This window comes from Sceloporus occidentalis, unplaced genomic scaffold (assembly GCF_023333645.1).
Source record: "Sceloporus occidentalis isolate IW3139 unplaced genomic scaffold, rSceOcc1.0.p SCAF_3, whole genome shotgun sequence".
NCBI classification, from domain to species: Eukaryota; Metazoa; Chordata; class Lepidosauria; order Squamata; family Phrynosomatidae; genus Sceloporus; species Sceloporus occidentalis.
The window spans coordinates 229,508,856-229,530,898 of NW_028316983.1; the positions used below are offsets into that span (position 1 = coordinate 229,508,856).

A 22,043-nucleotide genomic window follows, 5' to 3' on the forward strand; every position below is an offset into this window, starting at 1 on the left:
GCAAGCTTTCACCGCAGACTCTGGATTAATTCCCACAATTCCCATATACTTTGAATGTGGGGAGAGCATATATCCCACTACGTTGGCAAGTCCATGTAAATTTCTCAGTAAAAGCAAAGTAATCCAACATTGGCTGAATAGTGGGGGAGGGGGTTTACTATAAATTGGAAAGATCTTACACTAAAATAACCGGTAAATAAATAAACACACCTACCAATAAGCAATTTGGGTTTGCAAGTCATATCTTTGTCAAGACCTGCTAAATTTCTCTCTCTTAAAATCTCTCCTTTTTTGTAGATGAAAGCAGTCTGAAATCCTCAATTTCACCTAAACGAGTAATCTATTATGAGCTAACCTCCAACGTTTCAAATTAAATTACTATCTGCTAAGTCTCTTTATGATGTAAGGTCCAGTCCAGCAAACAACATCTTCCCTTTAGTTTCAGTGAAAGACACAAGTGCATGCTTGGCTCTCAAAGGCACTTAAGTGTGCTTAACTCTAGCCCCACTGTACCCAAAGCACTTAAAGTCAGTATGCATCCTGTCCGTATCTTGGTTATCTTATAACACTGATTGCTGCATTTACCCATATGTTGTTTTAAGCAGAAGCTTAGACATAATCCACTAATGTTAGTTACAGTTGACGTCTAGTGTACTAAGGGAATAGACAGCTGCTCACCTGGGGTGAAAAGAATTGGGGGGGGGGGCAACAATTGGTCCACAAACTGTGAATGGAAGACTTCCAAAATGGCGGTATGTCATGCCCAATCTATAAATTAGATTGCACCACAATTTGGGGGAAAATGTCCCCACCTGTCACCCAAATACAACTTCCAGAAGCCTCCAGGCAGCTTGGGGAAAAGACTATCAACTACTTCCACCATCACTTTGCAGTCTGTCCACTCCACAGCCATAATCAACTCATGCAGTCCAGATGCCATATGTGGGTATTCAGCCTGAACAGGGTATGCTAATGTTTGTCTCAGGGCATGGAGTAGCACTCCCAGGTGCTTCTTCCTGCACCCCACTACTTGATGTCCTGGCTCTCTGAGACCTAATTGTGACATATTGTGTGAAGGTCTGAATATGAATTCTCCACCCAAAGAGTTATCCTCATATTCCAGCAAAAGCAAATGGCATCTCAGTGCCTGGTCAACATAGTTAAGGTTGGGCTTATAAGGGCAGGATTAGTACCCAAAGATTGATAGGATGTGGAACACATGTTTATCATTAGCATTAATATGTTTAAATTAGGAAGGTGTCCCAAGTCACATGATATCTATATCATGTGACTTGGGATACTTTCCTAACTTAAATCTATTCATGCTATTGATAAACATGTGTCCCATATCCTACTAATCTATGGGTACTAATCATGTCCTTTCAGTCCCAACTGCCTCATATGCTCAGAATGGCCTCCTCTGACACCTGCATGGTGGTACCTGTTATTTGCTTCAAATCTGTCTCAAATGCTACTTCTGCTCTACCCTGTCACTCTCACACTCTATTTTAATTAGGGGCCCTTTCACACACCACAATTATAGTGCTGTGATTCCACTTTGACGGCCATGTCTAGAGCCTGTGTGATCCATTAGGTTTGTATGATTGAGCACGGATTAAAACTCTGGTCTCCAAGAATCCTAGTCCAATACTACACCACACAGGCTCTCTATCATTTCTACTAGTGGAGCACAAATTGACACTGTGGTTATAAACACCACTGTGAGATTTTTTTTTTTTTTTTTGGAAGGCATGACTGCAATATCGCAAGGGCACTGCCAAATTTCAGCAACATGACAGGAACCTCAGTTGGTGGGAAGGGTGTCTCATGGCAAAGAAAAGAACCGGGGGGGGGGGGGAATCATATGAAGTTTGCAGGACGCCTGTTTCCAACTCTTTATCTCAATTAGTTATATGCCTCCAAATCTCTCATGCTGACTGAAGGGTATTACATTTCTCATAATTAATGTCAAAGCAATAGTACAAATCACACACTATGAAGTAAAAAACTCAAGCACTCTGGATTGTAATAGTTCAGGCTGCAGACACATTTTTGTACCTTTGAATCTTCCTCTCCCATTTACATTGCCCGAATAAAAATAAAAATGCTCTCCCACAAAATAAACTAAAATGACAAAGAGAAGTAGCATTCGAGACAGATTTTAGCATACTTGTCTACATGAAAAAATACAATCTGCCTGCCTGCATCTGAAATGGAACGGTCTAGAATAATTCTGTCACCTAGGTTTAGCATTTCATTTTGCAGAACTTTTTTGTGTTTGTAGCATAAAGAGGTTAGATTAAAGAAACACTAGACTGGTGCATTATAGTATGGAACAGTGGTGGAAGATGCCACATCCTAATACTCCACCATGGAAAAACCTCACTGTTAAGTAACAACAACTGCAATCACCACTGCACATACCATGATCTAGATTGGGCATGATCAAAGCTACTGCAATTACTTCTAGTTTCTGGTGCATACCCACGGCAAACTAGAAGAAAAATGTACTAAATCAACTCCTGGAGAACTAGTTTTCTACTTGCAAGCTATGTTTTATGTCCAGAAGCGTTTAGAAAGTGGGCCAAGATCTTGCATCGGACACAAAGCTATGTTGTGGCTATGCTTTGTCTCCCAATCTTACCCACAATTAACTCACCTTAAAATCCAGACAATCATACTAAGAGATAAAGTCCTGCTGCACTGGAAGGTAGGGCACTGAAAGATGTTGCATATAGCACCCTCCCAATAATGAGCTGCAGTATGATGAACGGAAGTCCTCCCTATAGATGCCTAGATTTTAAGGTGCCATGACTGTAAATGTGAATGCCAAGAGAGAGGTCATAAGCCTACCTGCCCAATGAGATGCTGGTTGTAGTCTTTTACCTGAAGTGGTAGTTTCATTTTTATACACTACCGCTGGAGAAAAATGTAGCTGAAATTCTCTTACATATGTAGACTACACTTTGTACATCAGCTATAAGTCCAAAAAGATAAACTGCACCTATAAGGTGGGCATTTAAAAAAAAAAAACACATTTCATTGTTGGTTTATATTATCTAGTGGACATATGAAAAGTCAAATAATATCATGGTCTAGCTTTCAAAAGTTTCTCAGGAGGCCATGCTTTCCTTTGGAAGGTTTTCCCCAATTTTATTGGCTTTTATGCAGAATTTGCTCCACTGTGTATAAGTTGTTTTGACATGTTTAATTCCACAAGGGAACACTAGCCACTTGGTCTTTCATCAGCCTTTACAGCTATAATATCTTGTTTGATGACTTCATCTTTTTTTTAACAAGACTTCTAACTACAAATGTGATTTTATTTTATGAACACATGATGATAAACTAATCACAGTTCCTTTGTATAGGTGTAAATAAACAAGAGGAATTAGTGTTCTCAATGCCTTTTAGTTCCATTCTAGTGTTCTAATAAAATTTCTGTTGAAATATAAATGTAAGAAGCTTGCTGAATGGTTTGGAATGGTTAGATTTTACACTTAACATTACTAGAACTTTTCAATGGATTGTACAGACACAACACTCAACAAGGATAATACTTAGATTAGTCTCCTAGAAATTGGGGGTATGAAATGTAAGAGTGAAATGCATCGGTGGTTTGAAATAGTGTTCGTTAGCCAAACAGTAAAAAAATTTGATTAAATCACCGTAATAACAAAAACAATATAGGGTGGAATATATATGAAACAGCTCTGGTTACTTTTCTGGAACACCCTGGACAGGTGAAACAAAATGAATCAACTCAAAAGATTTACCGTCCTCTCTGAATGCAAAGCAAGATTAGCAAAAGGAAGACAGCATAGCTGTTAGTATAATACATTCACCTATATTTTAATTCAGGAAATGGAATTTTCTTGGAAGGCTTAACCAATTTATTCTAATTTCAAAACTAATGCTTACATTGCAACTTTAATTTGTAGCAGGCCTTAGAACTTCTATTGTCATTGCGTTCGCACCAAATATTTCAGGTAGATCATTTTTATTGCCATTTCACAAACCAGAAACTGATGCTCAGGGGTTAGAATGCACATGAAAGATTAAAAATGAGCTCTACATTAACACACTCTTACGGTTAGCTACATATATCACTTTAACCATGTGTAAACATGACGAATAGAAACAGTATCACATATAGTAGCAGTACAACATTTCAGGATATGTATCAAGTGTACATATCATTAGACAAACACAATATAGTCAGTTTACACATAACTCTATAAAGCATGAAGTAACTTGAGAATGCATGTTGAAAGCTGAAAAAAAATTAAATTTTCTGGATTTAAAGGGCAAACCTCCTTTGAACAAATTGTGTGAAGAAAACCCTGTGAAAGGCTTTCCTTAGGTTTGCCATAAGTTAGAAATGACTTGAATGCACACAACAACAACAATAATCTATCTACTGGATGGTATCTGAAAAGGAGTCTGTGTAATATTTGCCATGCTAGTCACAGTGTAGAGCCATTTTACTTAGCATGGAGATTGGGATAGTAAATATCATTCAGTTAAAGGTAATATATCCACAACAGAACAGGAAATCCAATATGGATTTTACGGCCGTACCCTTCCAATTGCTTTAGATTGAACAGGAGCTCTGCTGGTGCCAAACTAGGGTCCTGGTTCCCTAGTTTTACCAGCTTCCCTTGAAAACGTAGCATATTTTGACAGAAGAGGTCACTATTACCTGGCCCAATACAACACTTTTCTAAAACACAAGAGGAGGTTCTGGTTAACATAAGCCAGCAAGCTATGGTACTCTGGGTATGAGTGGCAGGCTGGTGCAAGCTGCCCAAATTGGCAGTGAGAGTGGCGTGTGCCACATTTATTGCACCATCTGAATATGGATGATGTATTTCTGTCCAAAAAAACAAGATAAAGAATGTATACTTCAATTTTAGTTTATTTCTTTGCTTTATTATGAGAGAAATAAATCAGACAAGGGAAAGCACTCATGCAGGGATGTAGCTAAAGGGGTGGGGCAAAACAAGGGCATTGTCTTCCAACAAGAATTCTGCCCTGCATTAATTTTTCCTTCAGATCCCAAATTTCTAGCATTGGAGAGTGTTAGACACTGAAATATGAACTCTTATATATGCTCTGTTTTTATTTGCCTGATAACTTTTGTCTGCCTTTTTTCTTTGGACACCTGAACTGCAACTCTAAATGTTCTACTGAAGTTTTTAAAGTTTAAGTACCTCAACTCATGCATCTATGTTTGGGCAACACAATAAACAAATCACTGAGTGACATTAAGCTTGCTAGTTTTTTCACCATGTGGCTCACCTATATTCTTTCCAGAAGGGAACATTAGCCAGTTGATCTTTCACCAGCCTTTACATATATAATATCTTGTTTAATAACTTCAAATGTTTTTCTTAATCAGACTTCCTACTACAAATGTGATTTTTTTCAATGAGGACATGATCATAAACTAATAACTGTTACTGTAAAAAAAAGTATTTTAAAAAAACAGATGTAAAAACAACAATATGTCTAAATTTTTAACACAGGGTTTCACATGTAATCACGGTCAGTCTGCTCCAGAACTCTCAAGACTGGTCCTGTTAATAGTCATATACCAAGGAAAATGGTAACCAACTATTTGAATTGACTATGGCTCATTGCAGAAATAATACAGTTTGACAGAGCTTTAACTGCCATGGCTCAGTGGTATGGCATTCTGGTGGCGCAGTGGTTAAATGCCTGTACTGCAGCCATTCACTCAAAACCACAAGGTTGCGAGTTCAAGACCAGCAAAAGGGCCCAAGCTCGACTCAGGCTTGCATCCTTCTGAGGTCGCTAAAATGAGTACCCAGACTGTTGGGGGCAAATTAGCTTACTTGCTAATTAGCTTACTTGCTGTTCACCGCTATGATCTTTGGAATAGCGGTATATAAATAAAACAAATTATTATTATTATTATTGTTGTTCTTTGAGATTTAGGCTTCTCTGTCAGAGACCTGTGTCAGCAAACAAATGACAAACCTCCAGATTCACAGGATGGAACCATGGCAGTTAAAGTTAAAGTATTTTCAAGCTGTATTAACTCTACAACATAGATTTAGCCTGTAACAGTTTGTGAATATTCCAACTTCCTAAGAATTAGGATAACACCAACTGGACAAACAGTTTTACTGAGGAGCAGCATTGCATCTCCCCAGGAAGGAGACAAAGGTTTTATACCGGTTGAGTATTCCTTATCTGTGTAACAATATTTAAACAGGTATGTGTTTTAAAGACTATGCATGAAAGACCACATTGCTTACATCCATCACAATTATTTACATCCATCTAATGGAAGAAATCTTTTTCTTTTCTTTTCTTTTCTTTTCTTTTTGTAGTTAGAAAGTTTGGAATACAAAAGATATAACTACATAGGTGTTGTTGGCTTCCCTTTTCAGCATTAACACTTTCTCATATGAAATGAATGCAATTAAATATTTGGTTGATGTTCTGATTCTTTTGAAGAGCAACACTTTCTGAGATCATTGTATACTATATCCAAGCAATTAAAACACTTTTAGAGAAAGGAGAGGGAGGGAGGGAGACAATGAAATAAAGAGAAGCTCAGAATAGTTTTAACTACATCTGAAATAAGATACTTCACACACCTGTGAAATCTACTTAACTTTCCTAATACACTTTTGTGTTCACTTACAGAGCTACAAGATCAAACTAGACTAAGCAGACATGTCAAGCTCTACAAAATGACCAGGCTACAAAACTGAGGCCAGCTCTACATCCAGCACAATTAGCAGTGTCTCCCAGTTTTAGCAGAGTGCATACCTTTCCAGAATTGCTCAGTAATCTCCTCTGCTTGTGCTAGATACTCTATTTCCTCAGCCACCTATTTCCATTATCAATTTCTTTCAGAAACATACACAAGCATTTTGACATCCAGATGCTGATTTCTGTCTTCCCTTCGAATACACACTAAAACATAAACTTAGTCAGAACTGGAAGTAAACTGGACATTTTGCCTACTCCATGGCAATGGGATCATCTATGTCTGAAATCAAAATTGATGAATTATTACAACTCTCATGCATATGTTATAGGGAACTGTGGAAATGAGATAGAGGCTGCAATGTCATTTGGGTTTAGATGGGAGTATGTGCCACTGAACTTTGAATCATAGAATCATAGAGTTGGAAGAGACCACAAGGGCCATCCAGTCCAACCCCCTGCCATGCAAAAACTCTCAATCAAAGCATCCCCGACAGATGGCCATCCAGCCTCTGTTTAAAGACCTTCAAGGAAGGAGACTCCATTACACCCTGAGGGAGTTTGTTCCACTGTCGAACTTACTGTCAGGAAGTTCCTCCTAATGTTGAAGTGGAATCTCTTTTCCTATAGTTTGCATCCATTGTTCCGGGTCCTAGTTTCTGGAGCAGAAGAAAACAAGCTCACTCCCTCCTCAATGTGACATCCCTTCAAATATTTAAACAGGGCTATCATATCACCTCTTAACCTTCTCTTCTCCAGGTTAAACATTCCCAGCTCTGTAAGTTGTTCCTCATAGGGCATGGTTTCCAGACCCTTCACCATTTTAGTCGCCCAACTTGATGGGGTTTAGTTCAGAGTTGGCACATGCACCATGAGAGAAGTGCACCGTTTGTGCTTCTTTGAATAGCTATTTCACCTTAGTGACACTACATTGGTTTAGTCCCCAGAAATAAATAAATAAATAAATAAATGGATAACCCCAGAACCATTTAGGTTCCTTTTGGCTACCCTCAAGTCAGGGCTGGCTGATGAGACACACTTGTGGTTTCTGCAAAAAACAGACCTATCATCATCATCGTCATCATCATCATCATCTCATTATATTCTGCCTAATTAAAATTAAAAATATGTTTTTAAAAACACACACATCATAAAACAAAAGATAAAAATAAAATAGGCAAAACAACAAAATATCTCCTCATTCTTCCTCCTTTTCAGTAATAGTCAATAATACAATTAATGTGAGATGTTTTGCTTAATTATTTAATATTCTGCCTTTCTCTCAAGGCTGAGATACAAGGCAATTTCCAACACAATTTTAACTGGTATGATAAAAACACACCACATGGAATTAGAGAGTAGTGATCTTGACATATTGCAAATTTCTCCTCCACTTCCCAACAAATGGCACCTAACAACCAAGTGGGTCAAAGATAAGGAAACTTCTATTCAATTCTGTCCCATCACAATCTTGATGTTAGAAGGCATCACAAAGGGGGGGAAAGGAATGTTAGGGGGTGATGGGAGTTGCAGCTCTTCTCTTGGCTTTCACTCTCACCCCCCTGGTCAGTGGAAGAACAACCAGTTTGACCAGTAGCTCTGAGAATTGGCTGAAGATGTCTTCCAATCTTCTCTGAAGTCTGCTGGTTCTTGTGCAGCTCTCAAGACACCAGTCAACACAGTAGTCTTCTATAAAAGATCTACTTTTATTCTAATATATACACTATGCACAAAACAATTCACTACTCACAAAACTCACACTACTATACTCCTCAATACCCACAAAAAATATTGCCATACATTGTTGCTTATATAGACATTTGTCTCTCCATTCATTATACAGTTGCCACCTCCTGGGCGTGTACATACATTATGATTGACATATCATACTTGGCTCAATCTTTACCTCACATTGCATCATACATTCCTGTCCACTCTATGACTTTCAGGTGATATCAATTTGCACCTTTTCACTTTGTCCTTGCCACATGTGTCCTTGGCTTTTAGGAACTTCTAATTACATTATATGCAACACCTATGTGCCATTTCAATAGCTTTTGCTGTGTCATGTTACTTTCAAATACATTCATATACATATTATATTTCTTGTGACTATGTAGGGACCACTGCTTTTGCAAGTAGAAATGTGAAATGAGTTCTGGTCTCATGATGTCAACTTAGGGCTCAGACACTGCCCCTTTCTCCCCTGGATGGAGGCCACAGCAGACAAACACCGGAGCCTCCAGGAGCCCTTAAAAAGAACCAGCTCCCGGAGGGTTCTTTTTATGGCGTGTGCGGGGTGCCATTGGTGCGCTTGTGTGGAACAATGACGTCTACACAGCATGGCACTGTTTGGGCACTGCGCCACGTGGAGGTCATCGTTACATTCCCCATATGGATGGGCACATGGAATGATGGCACCCACGCGCTGATAGTAGGTCTGGGTGCATGTGGACGGCCAGCCCTACATAACCCTAATTTCAGCCCCAGACCGGTGCAAAGTGCCAGTCTGTACCGGGCCACTGTCCTGCTAATAAACCAGGTCAAATGTTCTACATCCTGGTTAATCGGTGGCTGGTAGCAGATCAGGCTAAAATGAACCATTCTTAAAAAAAAAAAAAAAAAGCTCAGGGAAATTCCGAGAAAACTTGATTGCCTCAAGACCATTCGGAATCCAATGGCATTCCTGATGGAGTAGCTCATTAGTCCAGCTCTTTCTACAAGAACAAATCATTTGGGGTAATACTGTATGTGTTCTTAAAGGGTTAGGTTTGAAAAATTAGCATTATAAATGTCACATTTACTTCCAGCTGGAAGTGTGCAACAATGTGTGACAATACTTTATAAAATGTTGAAACACGTTTTCCTTTTGTTTTAGTTTAACTCATTTTTGTAATACAACCCTGGTTACTGGAAAATGCCTTACAGCTTTATTCAAAACACATGTTCAAAAAAAAAAATCTGAATGAAAAGAGAAAGAGAGAAAGAATGAGAGAGAAACTTCTTGAATCTTTCTTAAACATCTAACTAATATATCATTTGTGTGTGTTGCATTTTTTCTTCTTGTCAAGAACACTTTTATGCCTTTAAGATTTATTTAAACTGGTTTATTATATAATGAAGCTTGTCAGATCATAAGAACAAAGTCAAACAATATGTTCTCTATCAAAGTGCAAGATTTAACATAGAGGTTCAAGTATACATATCAAGTGCAATGCAATCAAGTAAAGTTTAATTGAAAAATGCAAATGGTTCAGATTATTAGAGCCACATCTGTCCTTTGAAGCAACATTTGGGATGTTTATCAAAAGGTACAGGTAATTACATTATTCCCTCCCACCTCATATATCTTAGCCACAGATTTCTTGGCCTCAACGTCATTTTGATTTAACCCTGTAGTCTTACTGTAGAAGCAAAACAAATAACTTAATTTTTAACTTGCCCTGCAGCTTCTTATAGTTCCTAAGGGTGACTTTATATTACTGTAACAACACAATAACAAAAACACATGTGAGAAAAATAAGCATTTTTGACAAATAAAGCAACATTCTTAATTAAATATCTAAAAGGAAATGCCTCAGTTTGCATTTGTATTCTGGAGTTGTCAGTGTTTCTCAAATGCTGTGAAAGGAGCTCCACATACAGCAGTTTACTGCCAGCCAATTAAAAGGTTACAGGTATATATAACAATAGTGTTAACGTATCAGACTTGGATATTCATCAAAGTATAATGGAAGCAGATTTTTTTCCCTTTTTGTCAAGAAATAGTCTTCTGAATTCCATCTAAATTCCTGTCCCTTTGATGGAAAGGCTACTATGATTTGTTCTACTCTCTACCAAGTATATGTACACAGGAGAAAACTCACATACCCTACCTTGCATTTGTAAATCAAATCATTTTCGCTGTAAGATATATCTACAATTGCAAATGAATGTTCAATCTCAGCTTAAAAATAATTACACACTATCAGTGGGAATATGTAATTTACAGGCACATCCAACACCAGTATGTAGGCTAATACCTTTTATTACACTCACTAGAGCTGAATGAAACACTCTTCTATTGGATTCATTAAAAACTCATTCTTTTGCCAAAAAAGTGGGGGTGGGGGGTGGGAAAAGGGAGGTCTTTTATGAGTTCCTGGAAGTGTGTGTGTTATATTTAGTTCTTGAGAGTGTAATAAAAGGCAATATACTGTGAAATTGACATTCATTTCAGCAAAATTTCAAAAGTTATAATACCATGTTAAATATCAAGGGGGAAGATGCTAACCAAATGTAACTGTAGAACTAGTTTTAAAAACTACATAGCAAAAGGTACAATTAGTTATACAGTATATGACTTAGATTGCAATCCTAAACACACTTTGCTGAGAATAGATCTCACATAACTCAGTGGGACCTAAAGTTGAGGAAAGATCTGAAGCAGGAATTGAGACCATGTGGTATTCCAGATGTTGTACTGAAATCCTCACTATCTTTCTCCACTGCCAATACTGGTTAGGGCTGATGGGAGCTGGAATACAACAACATCTGGAGAACCACATATTCCCATTCCTGATCTATAGTCTCACACTTGCTGGAAGCATAATAGTCTTTGTGTCTGGTAGTTGGTGCCATCAGAATGGCTCTTCTCCAGCCCATTCCTTCCCCACTGCTTACAGCTGTTTTGGAAACTGAGCATTTATCACTTAAAACAAAATTAGACGTAAGAGTCACAATAATAATATAACTAATGTAACTAAGCTATTTCCTTCTGCAGGGCGGAGAAGAGAACTTCCTTGATCAGCTACTGAAGCTTCTTTTACTTTTACAGTAATGAGTTGGTTTTACCTTCTCTGCCCTCTTTACTCGCTTAAATCCATCTTTAAAATTCACATTTTCCATGGCTTCCAGGTGGGCAGCTAAAACCTGATTTTGTCAGGCCTTTTAACCCTCTTTAAAGCCTTCACTGCTGAATGGATTTGTATTTGTATCTGTTCTAATAGCCTCCGTTTTCAGCGTTTGTATTTTAAGAATTTCACAGTGTGAGCTATCCTGGGGACATTGTGAAGAAAAGATAAAATACAGATATTACAACCAGTGTAAAAATTATGTAATTGCATTTCCTCACACTCATTTCTTGCTATCTCTCCCTCCTTTCTCAGTTTTCTCACCTTGAAAGTTCCATGTGGGCAGGGGCCTATTTTTTGTTTTTGAAATGCTGTAGGTAGCTAAATCATGTACTCTGCCCTACTATATAAACAATAAGGTGACTGCTTGAAGACAGACCCACCTGCAATTACACAACTGGCTTGGAATTTTAATATGCTAGCCAATCAAAACAAGCAGAGAGATGTTAATTATAAATGAAGAAATTCAGCTATGAATAAATCTTTTTCAATCCGTATGCACAAATACACATTATCAGATCCCAGCATGAAGCAATCCAGATAGAATTCTAATCAATCCATCAATGTCAGAATCTAAAAGAAAAATGGATTTGTTGAAATATACCATCCCATTTTACATTTAATATGCTGCATTGCATGCAGCATACTACTCACAGTCCCGTGATATGTGATAAAAGTATCCACATATAGTAAGAAATGCAGATGGTAAGGGGGGAAAGGATTTGCACATGATTAACAGCAATTTTGTGTGTGTTATCAATTGCAAATTATATCAAATGTACTACTTTGCAGCTATATAAATTCCAAATGGTTACAAGGGTCACCACATCTTCTGGATCATGCACACATTGTTTTTGTTTTAAAATAATTAGGTTCTTCCATTTCCTGACATGGTATTTCTGGGACCAAATATTATGCTTCTACTCTGATAAATTAAACCATCTTGTTTTTCATACTGGTTATTGGGCTTCTCTGTTTGGTTTTGCACATAAAGGGTTTCAAGATCACTTTTTAAAAGATCCACTCTGTCCTTCCATTTCTTCAATCTGTCTCCAACAGTCTCTCATCTACACAAATTATCAGGTTTCTCTTAGAGGTATTCATCTGATCCTGCACCAGCAGATGGAGCATAACTGCAATGCCAGACAGTACCACAAAACTGGATGATAGGTGGCGTCTTAAGATTGCTGACTGCTTTCCTGACAGAGGCTTCTGTACCTTTAAGAGATTTTGACAGGAAACATTTTCCAGTCATTACAGCTCATGATAAAATAACTGCATCTATTGAGACATTTTTCTATGACTCAGCTGTCAAGACATAAAAGCCTCTGTAAGGGAAAGTGTTGGAACCATAAAAATGGTTCCAATAATAGAATTTTAGTTAACTTTGGTTGCAGAGGATACTGTTCCTGTTAGTTGGCTAGCTAAATAAAAGGGTGACATTGGATGGTTTTCTACACCCACATCTCCGTTTCAATACTGAATTTTATGAAATAGCAATACAAAAAGCAATACATGCTTTTAAAGCTTAAAATCTTGAAAACCAAAAGCTTTTTCCCCCCTCAATGTTCCTACTTTTTGTCAATGTTATCACTAATTCTTGCGGCCAAGAACTCTACAAAACTTTTTTGTACTCACAACAGCCCTGCATGGTTGTTGCATAACTTTAAAAACTGCAGCCTGTGATTTATCTTTTCCCTCTTTTCTTCTCACCCCCCCTTTTTTTTTTTTACTTTTTTGTCTTGCTTTTGAGATTTTAAACCAGAGGGTATATGCACTATTACTTTTATTCAAATTACTCAACAGTTCTGAGACTCATTTTGGCTAAATCAAAAAGCAAAAGAGAGACAAACAGAACTAATTTAAAGCTTCAGATTGCTTCACTGTTATTCTTGCATTTCACAGCAGCTCTGTGGTAGTTTAAAAAGCGGGAAGCCACTCTGGCCAATGCTAACACCATTATATCACATTACACAATCTGATTATAGATAATAGATGTTACCATGGTTCAACCTAAAAATCCTGGAATTTGTACTTTGGTGTGGAACTTGGAATATTCCATGCTCCCCTGAACATCAGCGCTCTCTGGCAGAGAATACCTCCCAAACTACAAATCCCAGTATTCCACAGAATAGACCTATGGTAATTGAACCAGAATCAAAGTGCAATAATTGTATATACACCCTTTTAGTGATTTCCCAAATGAAGCAATGATATAATTCTGTTTATTCCTTGAATATTTTGGGCCATGAAGTCTGCTGCCATGTAAGGGAAGCCCTACTTGAATCTATTACAAATTAAATTGCAACTCATATACCAGGAACTGAGACTGAGAAATAAAGTTCACAGAAGAGTCAGTATTCAAACAAATAAGCTGCACCTGAGACACATGTTTGGGACACATTTTGAAAATGGATTTAAAGTGGAATGCTAGCTTTTCAAAATGGAAAACCCTGGTTGGCCCTGTCTGAATTACATTCCTTTGAGTGCTAGGGTGATTTGACACGTGCATACTCATCCCAATGAACAGAGACGTCTCTAACATTAGAGAAGTTAGTTGGTTGTCTTACGTGCTAGATGCCACGGGATGTTTAGTGGTTGTAAGGTTTGGGGTGGAGGCCAAAGCCACTTAGGCTAAATGTTCTACATAGGTAGCTACCTTCAGGAAAAGTGAAGCATGATGTCCCATGTCTGCTCAGCCGTGTGAGTGGGTCCGCCTTATAACCTCAGGCAGCAATATGTGTGGAACCAGTCCCTATGATCTGAATATGTGAATGTGTCACCAAAGGTCAAACACCTCACAACTATTTCAAACACTACATGGATGCTCTTGAAGTGCAAACACACCTCCACTATTTTTCAATGGAGACAGTACACACAATCAGTTCTCAGTGATCAGATGTTGAGCTGAGGTATATTTCCCTACCCAATCATGACCATATTGGTACTTTTTAATCACAGGATTATGAATGCTCAATGGCAACACAATCTACACAAGACAAAAGTGTTTATTTTGTTGGTGAAAATGCCCTATACTTTCGATTAGTTAACTTATCACTACAAATTGGCAACTGGACCATTAACATACATACATACATACATGTACAGTATGTATGTATACCCCGCCCTTCAGCCCTAATGGCTCTCAGGGCGGCTTACAATTATTATTTTTAATCAGACAGTTCCCTGCCCTGAGGCTTACAATCTAAAAGACACGAAACAAAAGGAGAAGGGAATGGTGGAGGGAAAGGGGATGAGGTCCAGTGGTTCTTCTCTCCCTCTGAGGCCTGGACCAAGGCAGATGGATTGGAGGGAGGGCTCTTCCTTCTTCATAATGTGTTATTCACCATTTTCACATTGGCAATTTTGCTTATTTCCACCAAATATAAGAGGGTGGCATTTTGCTGAAGAAAATGTCTCTTGCATGACTCATATAAGTTCAAATATTATGTAAGGTTTGTGTAGTTAAGGAAAGCTCAATGGAATATTTTAAAAGGCCAATGGCTGTAAAACGCACACACACACAATTCTCAGCATAGTACAAGCCATTCCATACAACATTGTCAGAAAATCTTAGTTGGTAAATAATCCCAGTAACTAAAACCACACTAAATACTTTGAGACATGCATGACATGAGCCAGTGCCATGGCAAATACTCCCAAAATGAATAAGCCCACTTCTCAATGGATCAGTAGAAAGGACGGTTATCATGTGCCAATCTGTCTCTCACTGGCAGACAAGTCAGGATTTTCTGTTTAACAGCAAGGTCATAGCCCTATTCAGACACTCAGAATGTAGTAAAAATCAACACATGAGGAAGGCTGAGGCCTAGCCCTGCCCCCTCCATTTTCACTCTACTTGTGAGACTGGCAACAATCTAAAGAGGAGAAGCTCTTTTATATGCACAAGCAATCCTTTTCAGACTGTCACTCTTCACATACAGGCAGTGACAGCCAAGGGGATGCAGCTAGCACGCTTGCTCCCTCACATGTTGATTTTAATTATATTCTGAACACCTGCATTAGTTCAGGTTCATAAGAGCTAAGATGCCACATGAATTTCATTTAAATGAAACAGAGGGCTATATGAATCAATACTGAGACACTGAGTCAGGGTCTCATCCAGTTTGTGGTGGCCCTGGAGAAAGCACCCTCTACTGGTCCAACAGTGCATCATAGTAGGTCCACCTGTTATGGCAGGGGTAGGCAACCTTTTGGAGCCGGGGGCCGGGTTGGTATCCCTCAGACAAGTCGGGGGGCCGAAGCCGGGGGTGGAGCTTCCACCCTCTGGGGTGGAGCTTCCACCCTCTGGGGTGGAGCTTCCACCCTCTGGGGTGGAGCCACCCTCTGGGGCGGAGCCTCCACCGAAGCCCTGCAAGGAGGAGGAGGCGTGTGCCCGCTCTCTCCTCCTCGGTCCCTTTCTGGGCAAACACCCCCAACCTGCATTCCAAAACACACACAACAGCACAGTTGTGCATTTCACATGGCTTTACGTAACATGGCCTCTTGCATATTTCAGAGGCTTATTCCATAACCAAACCCCTTGGGTTTAACATGGCTATGCATATTGAACATGTCAAGGTGGTTTCACCGTTCTTGGACCAAGTGTACTTCACAGAAGTGTGTACTTGGTCAAGGGACTTTGGTTTTTCTTCACTGCGCATGAGTTTGTAAAAATCACAGCAACTTACATTGGCCTTGCCTCAGAGGCTTTCTGATATCAATATCACCATTAAAGAACCAAAAACACACAGAAAAGGCACTTTGGAAAGTCACACTCTCTTGGCTTCAGAAACAGTGCGTGCGTGCCTCTCAAGCTGACTCATATCATTATCATCATCAACATCATCATCATCACCACACTATCATTGTCAAAGCAAGGGAGACTTGTTAGCATTAAAAGCACACAAAACACACTTTGCAAGGTCACACTCTCTCAGCTTCTGAAACAGTAGTTGCATGCTTCTCAAGCTGACTCATCATCATCACCACCACACTATCATTGTCAAAGCAAGGGAGACTTGTTAGCATTAAAAGCACACAAAACACACTTTGCAAGGTCACACTCTCTCAGCTTCTGAAACTGTAGTTGCATGCTTCTCAAGCTGACTCATCATCATCATAACCACACTATCATTGTCAAAGCAAGGGAGACTTGTTAGCATTAAAAGCACACAAAACACACTTTGGAAGGCGACACTCTCTTGGCTTCAGAAACAGTGCGTGCATGCCTCTCAAGCTGACTCATATCATTATCATCATCATCACCACACTATCATTGTCAAAGCAAGGGAGACTTGTTAGCATTAAAAGCACACAAAACACACTTTGCAAGGTCACACTCTCTCAGCTTCTGAAACAGTAGTTCCATGCTTCTCAAGCTGACTCATCATCATCACCACCACACTATCATTGTCAAAGCAAGGGAGACTTGTTAGCATTAAAAGCACACAAAACACACTTTGCAAGGTCACACTCTCTCAGCTTCTGAAACTGTAGTTGCATGCTTCTCAAGCTGACTCATCATCATCACCACCACACTATCATTGTCAAAGCAAGGGAGACTTGTTAGCATTAAAAGCACACAAAACACACTTTGCAAGGTCACACTCTCTCAGCTTCTGAAACTGTAGTTGCATGCTTCTCAAGCTGACTCATCATCATCACCACCACACTATCATTGTCAAAGCAAGGGAGACTTGTTAGCATTAAAAGCACACAAAACACACTTTGCAAGGTGACACTCTCTTGGCTTCAGAAACAGTGCCTCCATGCCTCTCAAGCTGGCTTATATCATCATCATCATCACACTATCATTGTCAAAGCAAGGAGACTTGTTAGCAATTAAAAAGAATGCAAAATAAAACAACAACAAAAAAAACCTGTGGCCTCTGGCCACTCACCACCTTCTCCTCTTCCTCCTCTGCTGCCCCCATCTCCTCTTCCTCCTCCTGCTCTTCCCCCTCCTCTTCCTCCTCCTGCTGCCCCCATCTCCTCTTCCTCCTCCTGCTCTTCCCCCTCCTCTTCCTCCTCCTGCTGCCCCCATCTCCTCTTCCTCCTCCTGCTGCCTCCTCCTGCTCTTCCTCCCTCCTCTTCCTCCTGCTGCTGCCCCATCTCCTCTTCCTCCTCTTCCTCCTCCTGCTGCCGCCTCCTGCTCTTCTTCTCTCCTCTTCCTCCTCCACCTCCTCTTCTTTCTTCTCCTCCCCCTCCTCCATGCGCCGCACGGCCTGGGGGCAGGACGGAGGAGACAGAGGAGGAGGTGGGCAGCGCGGGGTCGCACGGAGCCCTGCGGGGAGGCGGGGATGGCCGCGCAGGGCCGCGCGGAGCCCCGCGGGGAGGTGGGGAGGGCCCCGCAGGGCCGCACGGAGCCCCGCGGGGAGGCGGGGAGGGCTGCGCGGGGCCGCGCGGAGCCCCGTAGGGAGGCGGAGAGGGCTGCGCGGGGCCGTGCAGAACCCCGCGGGGAGGCGGGGGAAGGCCGCGGAGAGCCCCGCGGGGAGGCAGGGAGGGCCGCGCCGGTCTTCATCCTTTGCCTCCTCCACCCCAGGCCGCGCGGCCCTCCTCTTCCTCCTCCGCTGCCATTTTGGTTTTTAAAATGGCGGCGAAGTCTCGCGCGACCTTTCCCGTCCTGGGAAAGGTCACGCGAGACTTCGGCCGCCATTTTGAAAAATAAAATGGCGCCCGGAGCGGCGCGGAAACGGCGGCAATCGGCGGCAGGACTGCGCGGGGGCCGGCAGAAAGGCCTCGGCGGGCCGCATCCGGCCCGCGGGCCGTAGGTTGCCGACCCCTGTGTTATGGTCATAACAGCAGGTTGTGCTGGCTAGTAGCAATGTGTCAAACATCTCTAGATGTAGCTGCAATTTTAAAGTCCCAAAATGATATGGTGGTAAGCAGGATATAGTGAGAAATTAAAATGGCACCTAGACCCACAAGGTGGCTGGTAGTCTAGGCTGGTATTTTTCTCTTTCTTTAAAGTGGACCCATGGTGGGTGATAGTGCATCTGAAACATCAAGTATGCTTGGGGAATACCAGATCCTCACACCAGGCCTGCAGTGAAATCAACATTATTTCAGTGGTCTTTCAACTCTCAGAAGAATCTTAATTTTTTTTAAAATGCATCTCTATACATTTTCATATTGATTAGGGCATATTAGCCTTTTGATAACTTGGGGGTATTTTTTTCATGAATTAAATCAGAGGCACACTATATTCTTAAACCTGAACAGGTTTTATTGTAAAATGTGTGAGAAGATGGCCAGGGAACATCAGAGTGTAGTCAATATGGCGGAAATTAATGATGAGGAAAAACCCACAAGAAAGGCTGCAGGAGTTTGGTTTTGCCAGAGTTTAGTTGGAATCAAAATTCTGTCCACTCTTCTCACTGAAACTGAGTTAACTGAGTGCAAACTATTTTTGCACTTTGAATTCAGCTTGCAGCAACAGAATAAGCTGAGAACAAAGAAAGAAAGTAGGAGGGAAAGAGAGAAACTGGGATATTTTAGAAACAGCTGAAAAAGTAGGATGACAGGGGATTAATTGGGACTTTCTCTGTCAAATTGAAGTCTTCCGAAGAGCTAATGAAGATAAGGCCACCCATCCCATCAATCCTGTTGAGAGACTGGCTGTTTTTGGCTCTTTGTTTCTCTCAGCTGTCCCTAAGAATTCTTCCCTGTTTTGTGAGAGTGCACTATACATCTATTTAACAACAACAACAATGATGCAGTGACTTTTATAAATAATAAATAAAAATAAAATTTTTATTTATATACCGCCCTTCTATAAAACCAGGGCGGTGTACAACATTCATAAAATACATAAAATTACCGTATATATCAACAGAATACAATAAAAACATTCCAGCCAGCTTGCCACTGCTGACGTAGAGGGGAGGGAGAAGTTGGTCGGGGCTTGCATCAGGGAATGCTTGTTTAAATAAAAAGGTCTTCAGCCCCTTTTTGAACTGGGCCAGGGAGGTGGCCGAGCGGAGCTCAATGGGCAGGGAATTCCAAAGGGTAGGGGCCGAGATGGAGAAAGTCCTCTTAGAAGTAGAGGCTAGTCTGGCCCCTGGAACCCTCAATAGCTGCTGCCCAGATGTTCTGAGAGTGCGGGGCGGATTGTATGGGGAAAGGCAGTCCTCGAGGTATCCTGGGCCCAAGCCATTTAGGGCTTTATAGGTAATAACCAACACCTTGTATTGCGCCCGGAAGCGAATAGGCAGCCAGTGCAGATCTTTAAGCACTGGTGTTATATGACTGGCCTGGGTATGCCAGTAACCAGTCTGGGTGCCATATTCTGCACTAATTGTAGCTTCCGGGTATGGTACAAGGGTTGCCCCATTTAGAGCGCGTTTCAGAAATCCAAACGAGAGGTTACCAGAGCATGTACTACCGTTTCAAGGTCCTTCCGGCCCAGGTAGGGACGCAGCTGGCGTATCAGCCGAAGCTGATAACAGGTGCTCCTGACCGTCGCATCCACCTGTGATGTAAGGTGGAGCGACGAATCAAGGAGCACCCCCAGACTGCGTACCGAGTCCTTCACAGGAAGCGTGATCCCGTTATGCGTGTCATATACTACAGAGTGGATTCTAATAGTTCCCAGACACTGTTGTGTTATAAAAATCAAATTAAGATACTGCACCAAATGAGACTTCATTCACCTTTACCACCCTTTTTCTACCACTTGCATTTGTTGCACATATAACTGCATATATGAAATGAAACAAAATTCATCTAATAGTTTCCCACCCTCTTATCTAAACACAACATTACTAAGTTCACCTAATGTTTCTTAAAACTCAACTTGTATTTTTAAAACATTTGTTTTTAAAAGCTTCCTGAATAACCGTTTCAACACATGATAACAAGCCCCATTTTCTTATGGGTCAGGCAGACCAATCCTGCCAGGTTAGGCAATTTCATCCATGAAATACACCCTAAATCATTGTTTAGTAATTGAATAGAGTGACGGCCAACCTGCCAAGCCATCTCTTCCATTAAATAATTTGCATTCTGAACAATCTGTGCAGCGACAGATTTATTGGCATAACATACATGTACATACCTGTTCAACTCTGCTATCTAAAGGAAGAACAAACTATTTTCCAATTATCAAAAAGAAAACCAGACAAAGTAGGTTTTAATGAGTCAATAAAAACTTCATTTTTTAACGCAAGGTTCACTCAGCGCCCTCAATGATGATTAACAAGCAACATACTATAAATCTCATCTGGATACTGACATATCCCAAGGGAAGGAGGAAAATCCCACCATCTCCTCACATAGAACCACCATGTTCAAAAATGCCAGTGGAAACCTGGACACATTTTTCACACTCAAGAATTACTGAATAACTGCAGAAATTTAAAGGGGTTTGGGCTCACTGCATTTAGTGAGATAACAGATTTTCATTCTTGTTTTTCAACAGTTGCAGTAACAGAGAGTGACTTTTACCTGGCCTTCTTGCTTGTTAGATAATTCTTCCGAGTATGTGTCTACTTGACAGATCTCACGTTATGACCTGGTTTACAAAGATCAAATTGCTTATATCTGTCATAATCTAGCAGGGAAGGATCCTTCTGTGGGTTTTGATTGAAGGAGAAAACTGAACATACCCCCATGATATTTGATATAAAGTAAGTACTGTATATACTCATGTATAAGTCTAGAAATTTAGGTCAAAAAATTGACCCCAAAAACCTGACTCAACTTATCCATGAGTCAATGTAAGTACTGTATCTTAACTCTTATTTAAAAGAAGGAACCACCTCCTGATGAAAAGCAAGAGTATTATATGTGAAGCACTGGCTCCCCCTACTCTCTCATCCATTCCGCCTTAATAAGAAGCACAAAGAGTTATGTCTGCTGGAATTTTGTAAGTTCTTTGAGATAGTTTTGCTTTGCATCATCCTCAAGATCCTTTGCTATACGCCCCTAAATTTTAACCCTCGACTTATTCACGAGTCATAGCAAAATCCATAATTTTGGTCCTAAAACTTGCCCTCGACTTATACATGAGGTCGACTTATAGTCGAGTATATACGGTAAGATCACTTTGGATGTTTTGAACTTTCCTTCTGCACCTTAAGAACTTGTTCAATTTGAAATGAATGCAATTCAATATTTAAAAAACCCTATTCTTTCTAAATTATAACAATATTATACCTTTCTGTTTTTCTACATTATACCGCATCTTTCTATATTATACCTGAGCCATGATGACATCAGGCTGTGGGGAACATCAGGATTCACCAAGATTAAAAAAGAAGATGTCGGAAACAAGAACTTGACTACGTCAAAAGTGAAGTACAAACAATGTCAATTACTGTTTCAAAATGTGTCAATTATTTCTTTTTGTTTCTTATGCAATGTGTAGCATGGCTCTCACTTCATGATTGCTCTACAAGCCTGTTC

The 22,043-nt window shown here is 40.3% G+C and overlaps 1 protein-coding gene across 6 annotated transcripts in view; it reads right to left on the reverse strand.

Annotated features, from left to right (window-relative positions):
* Positions 1–22,043, reverse strand: part of TRPS1 (transcriptional repressor GATA binding 1) — a 339,869-nt gene that overhangs the window by 69,480 nt on the left and 248,346 nt on the right. The window lies entirely within an intron of this gene.